This window comes from Bos indicus, chromosome 21 (assembly GCF_029378745.1).
Source record: "Bos indicus isolate NIAB-ARS_2022 breed Sahiwal x Tharparkar chromosome 21, NIAB-ARS_B.indTharparkar_mat_pri_1.0, whole genome shotgun sequence".
Classification (NCBI taxonomy): Eukaryota; Metazoa; Chordata; class Mammalia; order Artiodactyla; family Bovidae; genus Bos; species Bos indicus.
Genome location: NC_091780.1, coordinates 70,168,840 through 70,187,111, shown reverse-complemented (window position 1 = coordinate 70,187,111; position 18,272 = coordinate 70,168,840). Strand labels below are relative to the sequence as shown.

The window sequence follows — 18,272 nt, the reverse complement described above, 5'->3', positions numbered from 1 at the left end:
CACAAAAGCAAGGTCAGGACCAGCAGCATCCATGCAAATCAAAACTCAGACCAAAGGAAATGATGGGAGACTATTTATGTTCTGCTGGGGCACACAGGCATTTTCTCAGAATGACACCACGGCCAGGAACTTTAAAAATAACATTGATAGATCTGCCTACAGAGAGAGAAAATTTTAATCTATAAAGAGAAACTCACAGTAAGCAAAGTTAAATGCTATGAGAGACAGATTGGCTGAAGTATGTAACCTGAAAAAGCCTGTATCAGTCAGGGTTCCTCAGAGAATAAATATCTGAGATAAACAGGTGAATGTACATGTGTACGTTGATATAAAGATATAAGGGAGAGAGACGTTAAGCAACTAGCAGCCCAGAGACCACGGGAAGAGGTGGTGCTACAGTTTGAGTCCAAGGGTATAATTCCTGCTCCCTTGGGGAACCGACTGAGTAGAGGAGGCCCACCCACGTGCAACAATCTGTTTCATTCAACATCTACTGATTTAAATGTTAAGCACATTTTTCAAACACCTTCACCCTTTCCATTAGTGTTTGATCAAATATGTGGGCCCTGCGACCTAGTCAAGTTAATCCATAAAATTAACCGTCACACAGTCCAACTAAATAAACATTGAAATAAACAAAACAAATGGGACAAACTTCAAGTAAAAGTTTTCAGTGGGAGGTAGAGAGATCATCTCCAGTGGGTTGTAAACAACAAATAACCAGTAAAACACATGAAATTCTGAAAATCCACAAATAACCAAAGAAAATTTGCTCTCAACAATGGCCCACCCATGCGAATGGCAGCTATTCATGTAGACCCACTGCATGCCACACAGGCGTTAAGATGAAAACGCACGCAGAGTGACCACATGTGGCACCGCTATCTGACAGGGTAGAAATGACACAGTTAGAAATCAGCCAGCGCCTACGAAGGGCATGGCCGCCAGGCAAGGATGGGCACCCCAGTGCCTGGCAAGGTCTTGGCGGAGGCAGGCTTTGTGCAGGTCTGGGTGGCACATCCAGGCACAAGGAGCAGAAGGAGTAAAGGTCCGAGGGACAAACATCTTTGCAAGGTCAAGGGGCAGTGGAAGGCCAGGGGGCCAGGTGAACAGATAGGAGCCTGCAGAGGATGGGTCAGAGCAGCCTGACCACACGGGGCAACACCAGCACTTTCGAGCTTTAAACTTTGTTCTGGGGTGACGGGAAGCCCCTGGAGCCATCTGGGTGGCTGGGGTTTTCCAACCTTTCACTGGAAAGCAGGCTGTGCAAGAGGAAGGGTGGAAGTTCAGGAGCCCTCAGGATCTGTGCAGAGGTCCTGATGGGAATGTAGGAGGAGGTGGGGGTGCGGAGGGAAGAGAAGCCCTCAGATCAGGCGTGAGCCCAGAGGCTGAGCCCAGGGTCTGCAGAGAGAGGGCTGCTCCCATTGGGCCTCCTGCCTCACAGCATGAATGCAGTGCCATTTGCTGAGGGCCAGGGTCAAAAATTCTCCTTTCAGCGATGAGGGTGTGAGCTGCCCATCAGAGGTCCAAGAAGGGATGCTGGGTGGGAGGCTGTGGGAGCCGGGACTTTGGGGCTGAAGATGAAGTGAGAGGTGGAGGAGCTGGCCTGGGGCCCTTAATTCACAGCAGAGTCAACACAAAGGGCAGCCTCGAGGTCACGGGGAGCAGGGGCAGGGAAGGCGGGAGCCGGCAGGGTGAGGCAGCAGCCTGAGAGGGAGGGTGACAAGGCAGAGCCCCACCCCGCCCCTGCTCCCGATGGTCTGGTCAGAGGCTGTGGGGGTCCCGGTGGGATGCCAAGTGCAGTCTCTATAGAGAGGTGGCCGGGACACGGCTGGACTGGGCTCAAGACCTGAGAGCAAGGTCTGGCGGCACAGCCTAGCTGCCCCACTCTCACCAAACACAGACCTGGCCTGTAAAGTTCAACGTGTCCTGGGCACAGATAAAATGCCAAATACCACGGCCTTGGTGCCAAGTTCTCTGAAAGCACTGCAAATGAGGAAGACGTCTCAGACAAGGGGATTAAAAAAATACCCCTACATGACTCAAGGGTTAAATCAAGAGCAAAGTAAATTACTTAGTAAATTGATACTGGCAGAAATTAAGAAGTCTGACCACACCAAGTTTTAGGATGTAGATCCACTGAATCTTTCAAGCATTGCTTCTGGGAAGTCAAATTGGAAAACTCAGTTTGGAAGAAAGCTTACCATTGACTTCAAACGTAGCATATTTTGCGTGAACCCGTGTTTCACTCCAGGAAAGACATACGATGTACAGTTGGGCCAGACAGGGCTCTTTTAGGAGTCCTGGACCACCATGAGCACCACGGATAGAGAGTGTGAAGAACTAGACTCTGCACAACTGTGGGAGAAGCTAGGAGATAAAAGATCTGCAGGTCCACTCTAGAGTCATGGAAGTCACCAGCAAAACACCCTGAAGGCAGTCGATGACAAGGTCTGCAGAGGGCTCTTGCCTCTGAAACAGGCAGAGGGTCTGAAGGTGCCACACTTCATCAGGGCAGGTAGTTGGAAAGGAAATCTGTCTAACGTAACCATTTGGAACTCTGGGGTCTACTGAAGGCTTCAACTTCCAGATGAAGACTTGGTGGAACACTGATGAATTTTGGTCAAGTGCAGAAGCTAACCAGTCCCTAGCTGCAGCCACATGGCAGACAGCTGGACATGGGCTCCTGGAGTAACTTTCACATAGCTTAAAGGGGCCAGGGACTGGGCAGAAAGGATGCAGTCTTCCAAATATCTGAGATCTATGCTGCAGTTGCTCCTTCTGACCGCAGTGTGTGTGTGTGCTCAGTCCCGTCCAACTCATTGCAACCCCATGCGCTTGTAGCCCATCCCAGGCAAGAATACTGGAGTGGGTTGCCATTTCCTCCTCCGGGGGCTCTTCCAACCCAGGGATCAAACCTGTGGCTCCTGCATTGCAGGCGGATTCTTTACTGCTGAGCCACTGGGGAAGCACAGAGATGCTTATAAAGAGGAGGGCGGCCTCTGCTGCATCACCTTCCCCAACTGTTGTGAGTCCCTCATCCCTGGCTGAGGTGGTTTAAGGGGCTGGAGCCCTCTTTTCCCCAACCCTTACCTTTATGCTTCCTGTTTACCTTTTGGGAACCGTCAAAGACTAAGACATCCAAAGGCAACAATGTATTTAGGGAAAATTAGAAAGTGGACATGCATGTCCTGGGATGGCACAGGCTCAAAAAACACCTGAGACCATGGTGATTTACACCTCAGGGTAGTCATTGGCACAGAGGCAGCCTACCATAGCAAAAAAGAAAAAAACCCAAAACAATAAACCAAAACACTACCAAAGAAATTTCAAACCCTGGAGTGGTAATAAAGGGATGTGATTTCCAGAGTCACCACATTATTATTTTTAATTGTCAACCATTCAACCAAAAGATTACAAGGCATACCAATAAACAGGAAAGTATGACAACTCAAACGGAAAAAATTATTCAACAGAAAATGTTTCTGAAAAACATTTGATGGCAAATGTATTAGATAAAGTCTTTAAAATGGCCATCTTAAAGATGCTCAAAGAATGAAATGAATACATGGAGAAAGTCAAGAAAATGATGTCTAAGCAAAATGAAAATGTCAACAAGGAGCTAGAAAAGCTAAAAAGAAACCAAAAGAAACTCTGAAGAAGAAATGTGGAGAATAACTGAAACGAAAGATTCAAGACAGATCTGAGCAATGATTCTTTGAGAAAAAAGAATCGTTGAGCTAGATGATAGGATAGTGGAATTACCAATTTCTGTATGAGGAACAGAAAGAACAAGATTGAAGAAAAGCAGAGACTAAGAGCCCTGCAGGAGACACTAAGCGGACCACACACACCATGGTAGTCCTGGAAGAAGACAGAGAGCGTATTTGAACAAAAGGACTGAAAACTTCTGAAACTTGATGGAAGACACGAATATAAATATCCAGGCAGCTCAATGAGCTCCAAGTTAAATGACCTCAGAGACTCATACCAAGACACATTATAATCAAATTTCAAAAACCAAAGGTAAACAGAGAATCTTGGAAGCAGTAAGACAGAAGCAACTTATCACATATGAGGGCTTCTCCTAAGGTTGTAAACATATTTCTCATCAAAAACATCGGAAGCCAGAAGGCAATCAGCCAATATATGTGAAGCGCTCAAAGAAAAAGCCAGGCAACCAAGAATTCTGTATCTAGCAAAACGTCCTTCAATAGTGAGTAAGAAGTTAAGACATTCTCCGATAAAAACTGAGTGAGTTGATGTCCATTTGACCTGTCTGCAAAAATGTCCAAGGGAGTCCTGCAGAGTGCAGTGAAAGAACACCACACAGTAACTAGAAGCTGTGCGAGGAAATAAAGGTCCTGGAAAAGGTAAATACGTGGGCAATTGCGAAAATCTGTATTTTTATAACCGAAGTTTGTAACTCCACACAGCAGTAGTAGGGTTGGTGCTCAGTCACGTCTGACTCTTTGAGATCCCACAGACTGTAGCCCACCATGCTCCTCTGCCCGTGGGATTCTCTGGGTAAGTATACTGGAGTGGATTGCCATTCCCTCTCCTGAGAATCTTCCTGACCCAGGGATCAAACCCCGGTCTCCTGCATTGCAGGCAGATTCTTTACTGTTTGGGCTACAGGGAAGAGTGTAACTCCACATACTGTTTTCGATTTAATACATGATATAGGACTAGCAAATGTTAATTAGTCTAAAAACTAATATTACTGAAACTTTGACTTATAATTCCATGTGCTCTTTATCATATAATTTAAAAGAGTAATTGTTCCTAAACTAATACAAGATCATATATCAATTAGATCTCAATAAAGCAGGAAAAAGAGAGACTAATACATTTAAAAGAATTCTTACATTGTGTGTTGAAATATGTAATGCACAAAGATGTGAATTTGTGACATCGACAATCAACTGAGGGGAAGAAGGGTTTGCCTGTTATCGAGGTGGTTGTTGCTCACTGTCGTTTTTTCACTGTCATTCAGTCATTCAGTGTATCCAGTTCTTTCAGACCCCATGGACTGCAGCATGCCATTCTTCCCTGTCTTGCACTATCTCCCAAAGATTGCTCAAACTCATGTCCATGGAGCTGCTGATGCCATCCAACCATCTCATCCTCTGTCACCCTCTTCTCCTCCTGCCCTCAATCTTTCCCAGCATCAAGGACTTTTCCAATGAGTCAGTTCTGCACATTAGGTGGCCAATTATTGGAGCTTCAGCTTCAGCATCAGTCCTTCCAATGAATATTCAGGACTGATTTCCTTTAGGATTGACTGGTTTGATCTCCTTGCTGTCCAAGGGACTATTAAGTCTTCTCCAGCACCACTGTTCAAAAGCATCAGTTCTTCACTGCTCAGCCTTCTATATGTTCTCACATCTGTACATGAATACTATGGAAAAACCATAGATTTGAATATACAGAACTTGTTGGCAAGGTGACGTCTCTGCTTTTTAATATGCTGTACAGGTTGGTCATAGCTTCTCTTCCGAGGTGCAAGCATCGTTTAATTTCATGGCTGCACTCACGACCTACAGTGATTTTGGATCCAAGAAAACAAGTCTGCCACTGTTTCTATTTTATCCCCGTCAATTTGCCAGGAAGTGACGGGACTGGATGCCGTGATCTTAGATTTTGGAATGTTGAGTTTGGGGCCACTTTTTGCACTCTCCTCTTTAACTTCATCAAGAGGCTGTCTCTCTATGTTGGTCAAGTCTGTCCAGGCTCCTCTGACTCTTAGGACATTCGATTCCTCCTTCACCTCCCAGGTCAAGGACAACCTCAGCTGGTACCTGCTGGTTCCTGCATCAAGAGGTAGTGTGTGTGGAAACTGTCATCTCCATCATTAAACAAGGAAATTCTCAACACCAGAAGTTTCCCTGGTTCTAACAAAGTCCTAACATGGCAGGGGAATCCCCCAGCACAAATCCAGAGAGCTGGGCAATCCCCAGTCCAGGTGAGACCTGCCCATGGATGCGAAGCTTCAGGAGGAGCACCTTCAGGGTAATTACTACCAAGTCCTACAGGACCAGCAATAACCACTGTGAGGATGAGAGATCCTGGGGCCACACTCCATGGTTTGTGGGATATAACTCCAGAAACATCCAGGTCTTCAAGATGAGTGTTCATATTTATCACCTTAGGACACCCGACGGACGAGGGGAAGGCCAACGCTGAGAAATGTTAACACCTACCCAGAAGGTTCATCAGGCAGACCCTCCATGGAAGAGCTCTTCCCCCAGCTTCTCCTAGCAGGTGAACAGAAATTCTTGTCTACTGCAGACCTACAGAGGGGTCATATCTCACGGCTAAGAGAAGGGACTGGACCAGGGCACTGCAGCCCAGGAGGGAGTAGAATGCAGATGAGCCAATACTGGAGACCTTGGCGATGCTCACAGCCCAGACCCAGCTCCCCTGAGTCATGGGTGTTCAACCTCAACAATGCAGGTAGCCCCTACCCACATATGACCCCAGGGACCTGGCATAGCTACGATATGCAGCCTCTTTGAGGAGGGGAGCTAGCGGGTAGAGACCACAGCCAGACAACATCCAGGAGGCAGGGCGCTGAGGCTCTGGTACCCATGGCTGGAGACGGGCTCAGACCACTTCACTGCTGCCTTCAGACCTGCTGTCTCCTGCCTGATCAACATGGCCAGTATCCCTCTCCTGCTCTTGGGTATCTGACGTGCTCAGGAATATTTATGAAAATTCCTTCAGAGACTCAGAACAGGGGGGAAGCAGATTTGTCACTGGGTCCTGCTGGAGAAGACGTGGCTTACTCAGCAGTGGGTCTGTCTCCCCACTGACGCCAGGTCCTGAGGTCCTCGGGCAGGGGGTCAGGAGGGACAGTGAGAAGTAGGATGGAGTCTGAGGATGGATGCACCCCGAGGCCGTCCTGGTGAAGAGATGTCCTGCCTGGGACACGCACACGGCTGACCTAGCTTCTCTGCAGGGTGCTGTTGAGGCAACCCACTCCAGTGTTCCTGCCTGGAGAATCCCATGGACAGAGGAGTCTGGTGGGCTACAGTCCATGGTGTCTCAAAGGGTCAAACACGACTGAGGTGACTGAGCATGCTCACTGCCCCATTCCCTGGGTGAGCGCTCCCTCAGGGCAGCCTCCCCTGAGTCCGCTGACAAGGGCTCTGCCTCGTCCTCCTGCAGCGTCTCAGGTGTCTTTTCTCACAGGTGTGGGCACTAGGAGACCCTCAGGTGTTTGTGCTGTGAGTTGTCTGGGGTGACTGCACTGGTTTTCGACAAGTGGGCTCGTCTGGACCTTCTTGTGGGGCCCCTGCAGGGTCCAGGTGCTGCAAGAACAGGTGAGCCCAGGAGTGAACAGTAGGTGGAGTGCGCATCGAGCCCCGTGCTTCTGCGTGCAGCTATCTTGTGACATGATGTTAGCCCACGGGGGGCTCCAGGAAGCGAAGGGACCCCAAGTCCTCGAGAGCGTCTGGACTCACTATGAGTGTCAACTACATCAGTGCACCTGCAGCCCCAGGGCGGCGACGTCCAGATGTTCTCACAAACTCCTTCCTTGGGGTCTCTCTACAGAGTGTGTGCATTTATTGAGGCTATTTCTAGAGATGCTTAAAAGAACATGCTGTCTCTAGAAGAATACTCTGAAGGTAGAACACAGCCACTTAATTCCAGACCAGGAACACTGCTAGGACTGCCCTGTGAGCCCAGGCAGGGGGTGCCCAGGACCCCAGTGCAGGGCTGCTGCCCAGGAGCATGTGGGGAGGGGCCGGGAGTCTCAGAGACGGAGTCCTCTCTTTTCACTGAAAACAATAACTAGCAGGACAAGGACTGGTGACGTTTAATATTGGGGCCTGTTGGGATACACAGCTCGGTGAGGCCATGAGAAGTACATGTGTTTATGCCTGTGAGTGTGTGTGTGAGTGTGTGTAAGTGTGCATTTGAGTGTGTGGGTGCATATGTGTGTGCATGTGAGTGTGTGTATGTAAATGTGATGGTGTGTATGTGTGCATCTGAGTGTGTGTATGTAAATGTGATGGTGTGTATGTGTGCATCTGAGTGTGTGAATGTGTGTGATTGGGTTTGTACCTGTTTGTGTGAGTGTGAAAGTGTGAGTGTGGATGTCTGTAAGTCTGTGTGACAGGTGTGTATGTGACAGGTGTGTGTTTGTGTGTAGCTGGTGTGTGTGTGTTACAGGTATATGTGTGTGTGAGACAGGTGTGTATGTGTGTGAGACAGGTAAGTGTGTTTGACAGGTGTGTCTGTGTGTGCGTGACAGGTGTATGTGTGACAGCTGTGTGCTTGTTTAGGGTGTGTGTGGCCCATGTGTGTGTGACGTGTTTGTGTGACGTGTGCATGTGAGACAGGTGTGTGTTTGTGTGACAGGTGTGTGTGTAACAGGTGTGTGTGTTTGTGTGTGTATGTGTAACAGGTGTATGTGTGTGTATGTGACAGATGTATGTCTGTGAATACCCAGTGGTGGCTGACTTTGGGGAAACACACTGATTGGAGGTGAGGATGTCTCTGTGGCACTAAAGGCTGGTTCACGATGGGGACTGTGTCCCCTGGGGCGAGTCCCTCAGTGGAAGAGATCTGTGCACAGGGGTCAGGGACCTGGAAGGACACACGCCCTCAAACAAGGATGAGGACACGGACACACACCCACTGAGCGTGGCCATGGGTCATAAGACTACTACTTCCTAATATCGCCCATGTATTGAGTGTAAAGTTCTCAGCCTCTAGAACATGCAGATGACCTGAGGTGTCCTAGGTTAAATATGGATATTCTGAGCCCTGAGAACATCACGCACAGCAACACCAGCTCTGCACAGCAGTCCTGGGAGCACAGCCCTCACCAGGGACTGGAGCTGGAGAGTCCTCCTCCTGGTGGCCTTGGTTCCAGGTCAGGGTCATCCCGGTGCTGCGGTGAAGAAGGGACAGGGTCCAGTCAAGGGGCTTCATGCACTTCTGTCCCCTGTCCACAGGGGTGCACGCCCAGGTGCAGCTGGTGCAGTGGGGGCTGAGCTGAGGAAGCCTGGGGCCTCAGTGAAGGTGTCCTGCAAGGCTTCTGGATACACCTTCACCGACTACATGCACTGGGTGTGACAGGTCCCTCAGCAAGAGCTTGAACGGATGGACAGATTGACAGCAAAGATGGTGGAGCAAAGTACGCACAGAAGTTCCAGGGCAGAGTCACGTTGGCTGCAGACACGTCCACCAGCATCACCTACGTGGAGCTGAGCAGTCTGAGGTCTGACGACACGGCTGTTTATTACTGTGTGAGACACAGTGTGATAACCCACATCCTGAGGGTGTCAGAAACCCTGAGGGGCAGGGCGGCTGTGCTGGGGCTGATGATGACAAAGACGATTGGGTTGGGGTCCTGAGAAAAGTGGGTACAAACATGTGTTCACTGTCAGAGGAGTGTGCTCACGCCCAGGGAAGTGTGCTCACTGTCAGAAGAGTGTGTTCCCTGTCAGAAGAGTGTGTTCCCTGTCAGAGGAATGTGTTCCCTGTCAGGAGTATGTTCATTTTTGGAGACGTGTGCTCACTGTAGCAGGAGTGTGTTCAATGTCACAGGAGTCTGTTCACTTTTTGTTGTTGTTGTTCACTTTTACAGGAATGTGTGCACGTCAGAGTTGTTCACCATTACAGGAGTGTGTTCACTGTCAGAAGTGTGTGTTCACTGTTACAGGAATGTTTTCCATACAATAGATACTCTGTCAGAGGAGTGTGTTCCGTACAGTAAACATTCTGTAAGGAAAATATCAGCACTGTGGGGGAAGCGTCGGTGCACTGTACAGACATGAGCCCCTATGAGGTCTCTGTGTGGACCCGAGTCTTTGCCTCAGAGCCCTGGCTCCATCCCACATGAAGTCCAGCTTCATCTCCATGCAGATGTGTTAAGTCGTCTGCAGGTGGTTGAGCCTTTTGCAGCCCCGCCCAGGAGTGAACAGCCCTCTTGTTCTATGTCACGTCCAGGACCTGGTATGTTGGGATCTGGGTTCCAGCCATTCTAACTGTGCAGTGGTACCTCACGATCCTTTAAGCATGCAGTCCCTTGTGGCTTGTGATGTGGAAGGTCTTTCCAAGTGCTCACGTGTCAGCTGTCCATCTTTGGGGGCAAGTTCAGACTTCACCCATTTTTCACTGGGTTGCTTACCTTCTGTTGTTCAGTTATGAGTGTCCACGTGCATTCATAGCAAAAAGTTCTTAGCAAATATACTATTTATAAGTGTATCTTTCCAGCCTGTGGCTTGCCGTTAGAGTCCCTTAACAGTGAGGTCAGAAAAGAAGTGTTTTTCATTGTGATGCTCTCCAATTTTGGAGAAGGCATTGGCACCCCACTCCAGTACTCTTGTCTAGAAAATCCCATGGATGCAGGAGCCTAGTAGGCTGCAGTCCAGGGGGTTGCTAAGAGTCGGACATGACTGAGCAACCTCACTTTCACTTTTCACTTTCATGCATTGGAGAAGGAAATGGCAACCCACTCCAGTACTCTTGTCTGGAAAATCCAATGGAAGGAGGTACCGGGGTCCAGCCCCAGTTGGATCCAGGGATTCCCTCAGGAGGACAGCATTGGCGATTAGAATAGCAAAGGCTGAGAGATTTTAGAGGCTCAATAATAACTGGTTTACACGGGAAATCAATAAAGTTCGTGACACCGAACTTGCTCTGACTACAGAGGCCGCAGGTGCCCTCTCGAATAGCAGAAGGTGCCCCACCTTGGGCGCCTTCTCAAGTGGGTCTTAGAAGCTCAGGCAAATAAGTAGTCCCAGAGGACCCCCACGCTCCAATTATTTTGGCCTGGAAAGATAGAGAAGAAAAGGAGAGAAAAGGAAGCAAGAAAGAAAGAACGACACGTGGAGACCAAGCTTTGAGCAAGGCCCGTAGCTTTATTTTCAAAGGGAGCTTATATACCTTAAGTTGTGCAAAGAGGATAATAGGGGGTGTGAAATCATGCAAAGTCAGCAGTCTCTGATCCTTATCGAGACCAGGCTTTCTTTTCTGCAAATTTATCGTATACAAATGGTTTAGGTGATTTACATCATCTTCTGGCCAGAAGGCCTGTTAACATTTTATGACTCTGATAAAGGTTTATCAACCATAAGACTTATTTTCTCTGAGAGTAATTATTTTAAAGTTTGGCGCCATCCTCCAAAGCTGTTAGATAAAGTTGCATTCCTATAGGGCAGAGGTGCAGTGGGTTTACAACAAGGAAAGAATTTATTACCTTAAGGGTCTAAAGTTGTTAGCACCAAGGCCACTACCTATTTTTTCTATGTACCAACGATATTAATTAACACACTTCCAAGGATACAATACAGGGGGTGTGGAAACTTGGCAGCAAGCATTCGCTCAACAATGAAATCTTCTACTAGTTCCATTCTGACAATTTCTAACTCTCCGAGAGGCTCTATACTATTCGAATATCTTAAGCTTTCCGTGCCTCTCACTGTTGGGAGACTGTAAACAATCGTATGCGTAGCTGTAGGAGTCTGGGTAAACCCATCAGGCAAGTTAGAGAGCCATCTGAGAGGTTTTGATTGAAACACTCCTATTATGCCCAGGAGGCTAATTAGGTAGAGCTCTAAGTTGATTTCCTTCAGAGAAAAGGTAGTTGGGGATAGCCCCCCGTGACTGTCAGAGGAGTTGGTGAAAGTCATGAAGCAGTAAAACAGACAGACTCTGGCTTTGGGGTAGATGCTCAGGCAGGCCCAGAGGGGCCCCCTCGAGTTCTGGCTCGCCTGGCCCACCAGAACTCTCCCACATGACCTTGTCATGGGTGGGGACTCCCGTGCTGGCTCCCGGCACGGAGGAGCCTGGTAGGCTGCAGTCCATGGGGGCACTAAGAGTCGGACACGACTGAGTGACTTCACTTTCACTTTTCACTTGTCACTGGTGACAGTTTTGGCCGGAAGTGCTAGAGGGTCAGCCTCACCAGCCTGCACCCCCCCCCAAGCCCCTCAGATGCCAGACTTTAGAGACACAGAGCCCTCAGTGAGGACAGAGTCCTGACCCAGTCCCTGCTCCCTTGTGGCCAGTGGTCATAGCAGCCTCGTCACTCACACATGGCCACACTTCCTGGTCCCTCTTAAACCAGAGTCCCAGGCACCCCACTCCCACTTCTCCCGTGACACAGCTGTCGCCTCTGTGCAGGGGTGCACTCAGCTCTGCCCTGATGTTACAGTGGCTGAATAAACCTGTTTCTAACACTTCCGTGGGAAAGGTCTCTGGACAGTAACTGCATGAACAGCTAACCTAGACAGTGAACACGGAGCCCAGGGCCATCTGCCCCTCGCAGGCTGGCTTTCAGGTCAAGCCCAGCTGGGGCTGGAAGGCGGCAGGCCAGGCCCTGACTCACCTTGATGTCCAGCCTCCTTGGGCAGCAGGTGGCCCCTGGCAGGCTCCGTGAGGGTCCTTAGAAGGACGTGAGTGGAGCCAGGGAACAGGGTAGGGAAGGTTGGTCACCAGAGACTTCCCTACCAACCACGGAAACACCACGTCATGGCTGGGGTGGGCCATCTGCACCCGATGCTGGGAAGGGGAGGGCCCCCCACAGCCATAGACGGGAGATGGTCTCGCATCCAGGCAGCCATCCCCCGGCTCCTGGTGGCTGACACACGTGCCAGGTGTAAACCCAGCCACCATCAGCAACTTCCAGCAGATGTGAGCTGAGGGCCAGGGGTGCTAGCCCTCACTGGTCAGGCCTGGGACAGGGAAACTCTGCAAGGGAACCAGAGGGCAGCAGGGACACAACCAGAACCCCTGAGCTGGGCAGACTGCCCGTGGGACCCATGGGCAGATCTCAGTGGGCCCCAGGCCCAGAGCGGGGCTGCCTCATCACCCATGGAGGTTTTGGTCAGACTCACCCTACACCCTGCTCACCCCGGGCTTCAAAGCAAAAACCCATTGGAAACACAGCGTCCCCACCTCAGAGACAGCTGCAGCCCACGAGGGTGGCCACACACACAGCTGGGTAGGGAGGATTTTGAGGGTGTGCGTGTCACCATGAGAATATCGTGATGATGGTTACTGCTACACCCACAGTGACTCAGGCCCTGACATAAAGTCTGACCCGCACACAGGTGTGGAGCTGGGCAATGAGTCCCCAAGGGCACTGGGCTCCCAAGCAAGGTGCCTATCCCCCCAACTCGGGACAGTGAGCCAGAAGGGATGTGTGGGCGTGGACCCTGGGCTCAGCCCACGGCCAGAGGACAGGGAAGGGCCCAGGGCTCCAGGCCACCTACCGAGAGCATTGAGCAAAGGTGGCTGAGGCCCCAATGAGGCAGCCATCCCAGGGAGCCCCTGACCCCTCCCCAGGACCAAGACTTGCCAGCAGGGCAGGGGTCCCGGCAAAGGGCCAGCCCTCCAGCCCTGGTGCACGCACCCCCTGCAGGCGAAGGGGGCACCTCTTGATGCCCCGGGGTGCTAGGGGGAGACAAGATCCAGGGGACTGTCCACATTCCAGCAGGGACTCTGCTGGACAAGCCAGGGCTTCCAGGCCTGATCACAACCCATCACCCAAAATCAGCGTGGAGTGGGTGCCCAGGGGCCACTGAGGGCCTCAAGAAGGTGGGTCTCAACCGTGCTCCATGGCCTGGAGCCGTGAGGGCACAGAGGGCATGAACCGACTGCAGAGGAGGGCCCTGTCCCTCAGCGAATGCCTCGTCCTGGGCCTCTGGGCCCCCGGGGTCAGGGCGGGGACGGGTGCAGGGTAGGGGGATGCAGCTCCCTGCACCTGCTCCCAGTCCCGCTGGGGCCACGAGGATGAGCAGCTCAGCACTGCCCTCTGGGCTGGGCCAGCACAACTGGGCCCAGACTCCCAGGACGGGCAGCAGCAGGAATGACCCTGCTCTGCTCCTGGGTTTCCTGGCGGGAGGCGCCTACTGACCCCAGAGCACAACTGGCCTCAAGGTGACCGATACACAGTTTGTGGGCAATTTGGGTGCAATGTGTCAACCCAGGAGGCTGTCACTTGGCCGAGCCCAGCTTGGGGCCTCAGGAGAGCCAGCCTGGTCATCGTCCACCTGGCAGGAGATGCCTCCCACCGGCTCCAGCAGGTCGCCTGTGGCACCATGCCCTCCACAAGCCCTGAGCCCAGCACCAACCCACCCACAGCACAGGCCGCCCAGCTCCCATGACTGTTCAGCCCTCTGAACGCCCCACATCCAGGGTCCCCACGCAGACGGCCTACAGCACGAACGGGGCTTTTTGCCAAGGGCTCTACTGCGGTGTTACTATAGTGACCACCACAGTGAGACATGGGGCAGCAAACCCTGCCAACCGTATGGCCAACCAGCCCCCACGGCCGGGCCTCACGGCCTGAGCTTCAGAGACCAGACCTTCGGCCTTCTGGGCCACTCTGGGCGGATGCGGCCCGCGGGCCCATATCCAGACTCTGAGATGACTGCACTGACCCTCCAGCCACACGTCCTAGCCCAGCAAGCTGGCCCTGACCACTAGCACTCAGTACACCCCCAAACGGGGTCAGGAAGGACAGAGCCCACGCTGGGCAAACCGTCAGGTCAAGTTTCCCAGGGGCAGGACCCGAGACACCTCCAACCCTGCTGGGAGCTCAGGGAAGCTCACAGCAGTGGACGCTGGAGCTGGGCCTGTACTCAACTGCATAGGAGCTCGCCAGGGAGCAGGCTGGGAGGGGTTCATGCAGAGGGAGCAGCTCCCAGCATGCTGCCAGACCCCAGGTAGGGGAGTCCGGATCCAGGCCGGGCCTGAAGGGGCTCGGGGGGCCTCTCACATGTAGCAGGGGTGTGCAGGTCCCTTGTGCAGTGTCCAGAGATCATGGACAGGGCGGGCACCGCACCAGAAGCCAAGCCAGTGACCAGCCTCTGCAGGAAGCACCCATGGGAGCCAACACCTAAGTCTCCCTCCCAGCCCTGCAGCGTGGCCACCCACCACCCCACAGGTCAGCCTGGGGAGCTCAAGACGGACTGGCGTCCCTACCTGCCAGGTTCCTGTGCAGGATGCTGTCCACGGCCGCAATGCTTTGGCCTCTGCTCAGCTTCTGAGGTTCTCCGGCCCACCACCACTGACCTGAATGGGCTTGGAGTGCAGGCCCAGCTGAACATCAGACCTGGGCTCAGAGAGCCACTCGGTCCAGGGTGCACTCAGCCGTGCACCTGGAGGAGGGTCCTCCATGCCGCAGGGTTGGCTGGGCAAGGAGGCATCACAGACCACCCTGCTGTTGGGACGTCCAGCCCTGGACCAGGACTAGGTTCTCAGAATCCTCCCCACCACGGGACCTGTCCATACCTGGACCAGCTGACAGCTCCCAAGGGCTCCAACCCAGCAGACAAGACCAAGGGCGCTGAAGGCGAGCAGCTAGGGTTTCTGATGCCGGCTGTGTTGTGGTGATGATACGATAGGTGTGGTTGTAGTTATTGTAGTGTTGCTACCACAGTGATGCTCTCAGTGTCAGAAACCCCTGCCCCGAGGTCCCAGACCAGGGAGCCTGTCCTCCAGGTACGGGGCACCGCCCTGCCCTCGTGACCATCGGACTGCACCCTGCACGCCCTCACCCTGCTGTCTCAGGGCAGCAACAGCCTCTGGAGGAGTCCTGGGCCAGGCACTCGGCTGTGGAGTCCCAGACAATGATAGCCTCAGCAGTTTCCAGCCACCTGACCCTGGAGGAGCTTGTGCAAGCTGGAGGCCGGCTGGGGCCCGGAGCCTCAGAACCCTCCCTGCCAGGGGGCCCGTCCAGACCTGGACCAGCTGACAGCTCCCGAGGACTGCACGCCCACCAGACGAGACCAAGGGGGCGCTGAAGGCCAGCAGCTGGGGTTTCTGATGCCGGCTGTGTCACGGTGGTAGTTGTCCTGATGGTTATAGTTATGGTTATGGTTGTGGTTATGGTTATGGTAGTTATGGTTGTAGTGGTTATGATTGTTATGGTTATGGTGGTTATGGTGGTTATGGTGGTTATGGTTATAGTAGTTATAGTTATAGTTATAGCTACGAATATACCACAGTGATACTCTCTGGGACAAAAACCCCTGCCCCTGAGGGTCCACGGCCAGGGATCCTGTAAGCTGTGTTTGGGGCACCGCCCTGCCCTCCTGACTATCGGACTGCACCCTGCACGCCCTCACCCTGCTGACTCGGGCAGCAACAGCCTAAGATAAGGGTCCTGGGCCAGGCGCTGGGCTGTGGATACCCAGACAATGAGATCTCCAGCAGGTTCCCACCTCCTGACCCTGGAGGAACTTCCGCAGCCCTGTGGCAGGCTGGGGACCGACCCTAAGAACCCTCCCCCCGCAGGGCCCGTCCAGACCTGAACCAGCTGACAGCTCCCGAGGGCTCCACGCCCCCCAGACGAGACCAAGGGGGCGCCGAAGGCCAGCAGCTGGGGTTTCTGATGCCGGCTGTGTCACGGTGGTAGTTGTTATAGTGGTTATGGTTATGGTTGTGGTTATGGTTATGGTTATGATTATACCACAGTGACACTCTCTGGGACAAAAACCTCTGCCCCTGAGGGTCCACGGCCAGGGATCCTGTAGGCTGTGTTTGGGGCACCGCCCTGCCCTCCTGACCATCGGACTGCACCCTGCACGCCCTCACCGGGCTGTCTCAGGGCAGCAAGAGCCTGAGGAAGGGTCCTGGGCCAGGAGCTGGTCTGCGGAGACCCAGACAGGAGACCCTCAGCAGCTCCCGCCCCTGACTCTGGAGGAACTTGTGCAGGCCTGAGGCAGGCTGGGCTTCTGCTGGGACGCCATGGTCTCAGCCACCCATATCGACGGCCACAGGCGGGCAGTGGGCCAGGATCAGACTCAAAGGCCCACACTTCCGGGTCCTGTCCTGCCCGGCAGCCCAACCTGGTCACAGAGGTCCCGGGCCTGGGGCCCACTGGGGTTCCGGGCAGCCGTGGGTCATCACGGAGCTGATGGGAGCGACACTGCGATAGGAGATGTAGCCGAACCAGCCCCCAGGTCCCCGACCCCGGTACGCGACCCCTGGACAGCTGAGTGCTGCCCAGCCTGCACTGCCTCAGACCTGGGGTGAGCCAGCTATGCCCAGCGGTGCCTCGTCTCCAGGTCCTGGAGCTGGGAGAGTCATGGGTCCCGACTGTGTCCCCACCCTCCTCCGTGTCTCCAGAGTCACCGGCCAGAACTGCCCCCAGTGTCCCGAGCTGCTCAGGGTCGTGTCCAGCCCCTGCAGACCCCGCATAGACACCCAGGAGGCTCAGAGCTGCACTGTCCACAAGTGCCCACCAGGACCACAGCCCCCCACGCCCTGCCTGCTGCCCAGGGCCGTCCGCAATGCTGGCTCACAGGGAGCGGACCTGGAGGACCCCATGGGGGGCAGGATCGAGGCAGCACTCAGGCCCCGTTTCAGGAGGGGGCCCTGGGAAGCCCACCCCAAAAGAGGCCCTCGGGCCCTCCTCCCAGCCACGGGGCAGCCCCAGGGCCGTCTCCTCCTGGGGGACAGTCTCTCACACAGGTCCTCCTCAGGAGCCCCACAGTATGGCCCCTCCGGGTGTTCACCTCTGCCCCAGCTCTGGGGTCTCGGCCACCCCAGGCAGCCGTGGTGCCCCGGCCCACAGCAGGACCCCCAGAAGCCCGTGGGCCCCGTGGGCTCTACATTCCGGTGTGTCCACAGCCTGCGCCTGCCCGCCGTCACCCTGAGCCTGTCTGCAAGAGGAACTGGACCCCGTGTGGGGCAGAGGTTCAGGGCGGCACTCACCAAGCTCCTTTCCTGGGAGTGGGCCACGCGCCAGACCTCAGGGCCAGCGCTGGTCTCTCCAGGGTGGTGGCTTGACACAGCCGGGCACCCCAGGAGCCTCTTCTCTGTGTGGCAATGCCTCCCCCCCGCCACTGCCCCCAGACAGGAAAGCCGTTAAGCCCCAGGCAAGCTCCGGTGACAGCTGCTCACTGAGTCTGACTGCAAAGCCCCTTCCTGCCTGGCTTCCTGCCCTGCCCCACCCCACACACAGGCCTGGAGGTCCACAGAGAGTTCTACCAGAGAGCGGGACTGCCCTGCCAGAGGCAGGGTGCCCTCCACTCCTTCCCTCACTCACCATCCAGGGACCCTGCACGGGGCCTGGGCGGGGGCCACAGTCAGGTGCAGGCCTCGTTGCAGTCCGTGAGCAAAGATGCAGAGCATGACAGGGAGGCCGGGTCTCCCTGCTCAGGCTGGCCTGGAGTCGGTCAGCGTGACTTCCTGGAGGAGGCAGCACTTTCAGCTACAGTTGGAGGGACGAGCATCTAGGACTCGGTGACAGGACACAGGGGTGCACGAGGGCACCTCAGGACCCTGCCTGCACCGGCCGGGGG

At 53.8% G+C, this 18,272-nt stretch overlaps 1 gene segment (V, D, J or C); it reads left to right on the top strand.

Moving 5' to 3' along the window:
* The window catches only part of LOC139178304 (immunoglobulin heavy constant delta-like), a 140,044-nt gene that overhangs the window by 19,688 nt on the left and 102,084 nt on the right, over nt 1–18,272 (top strand).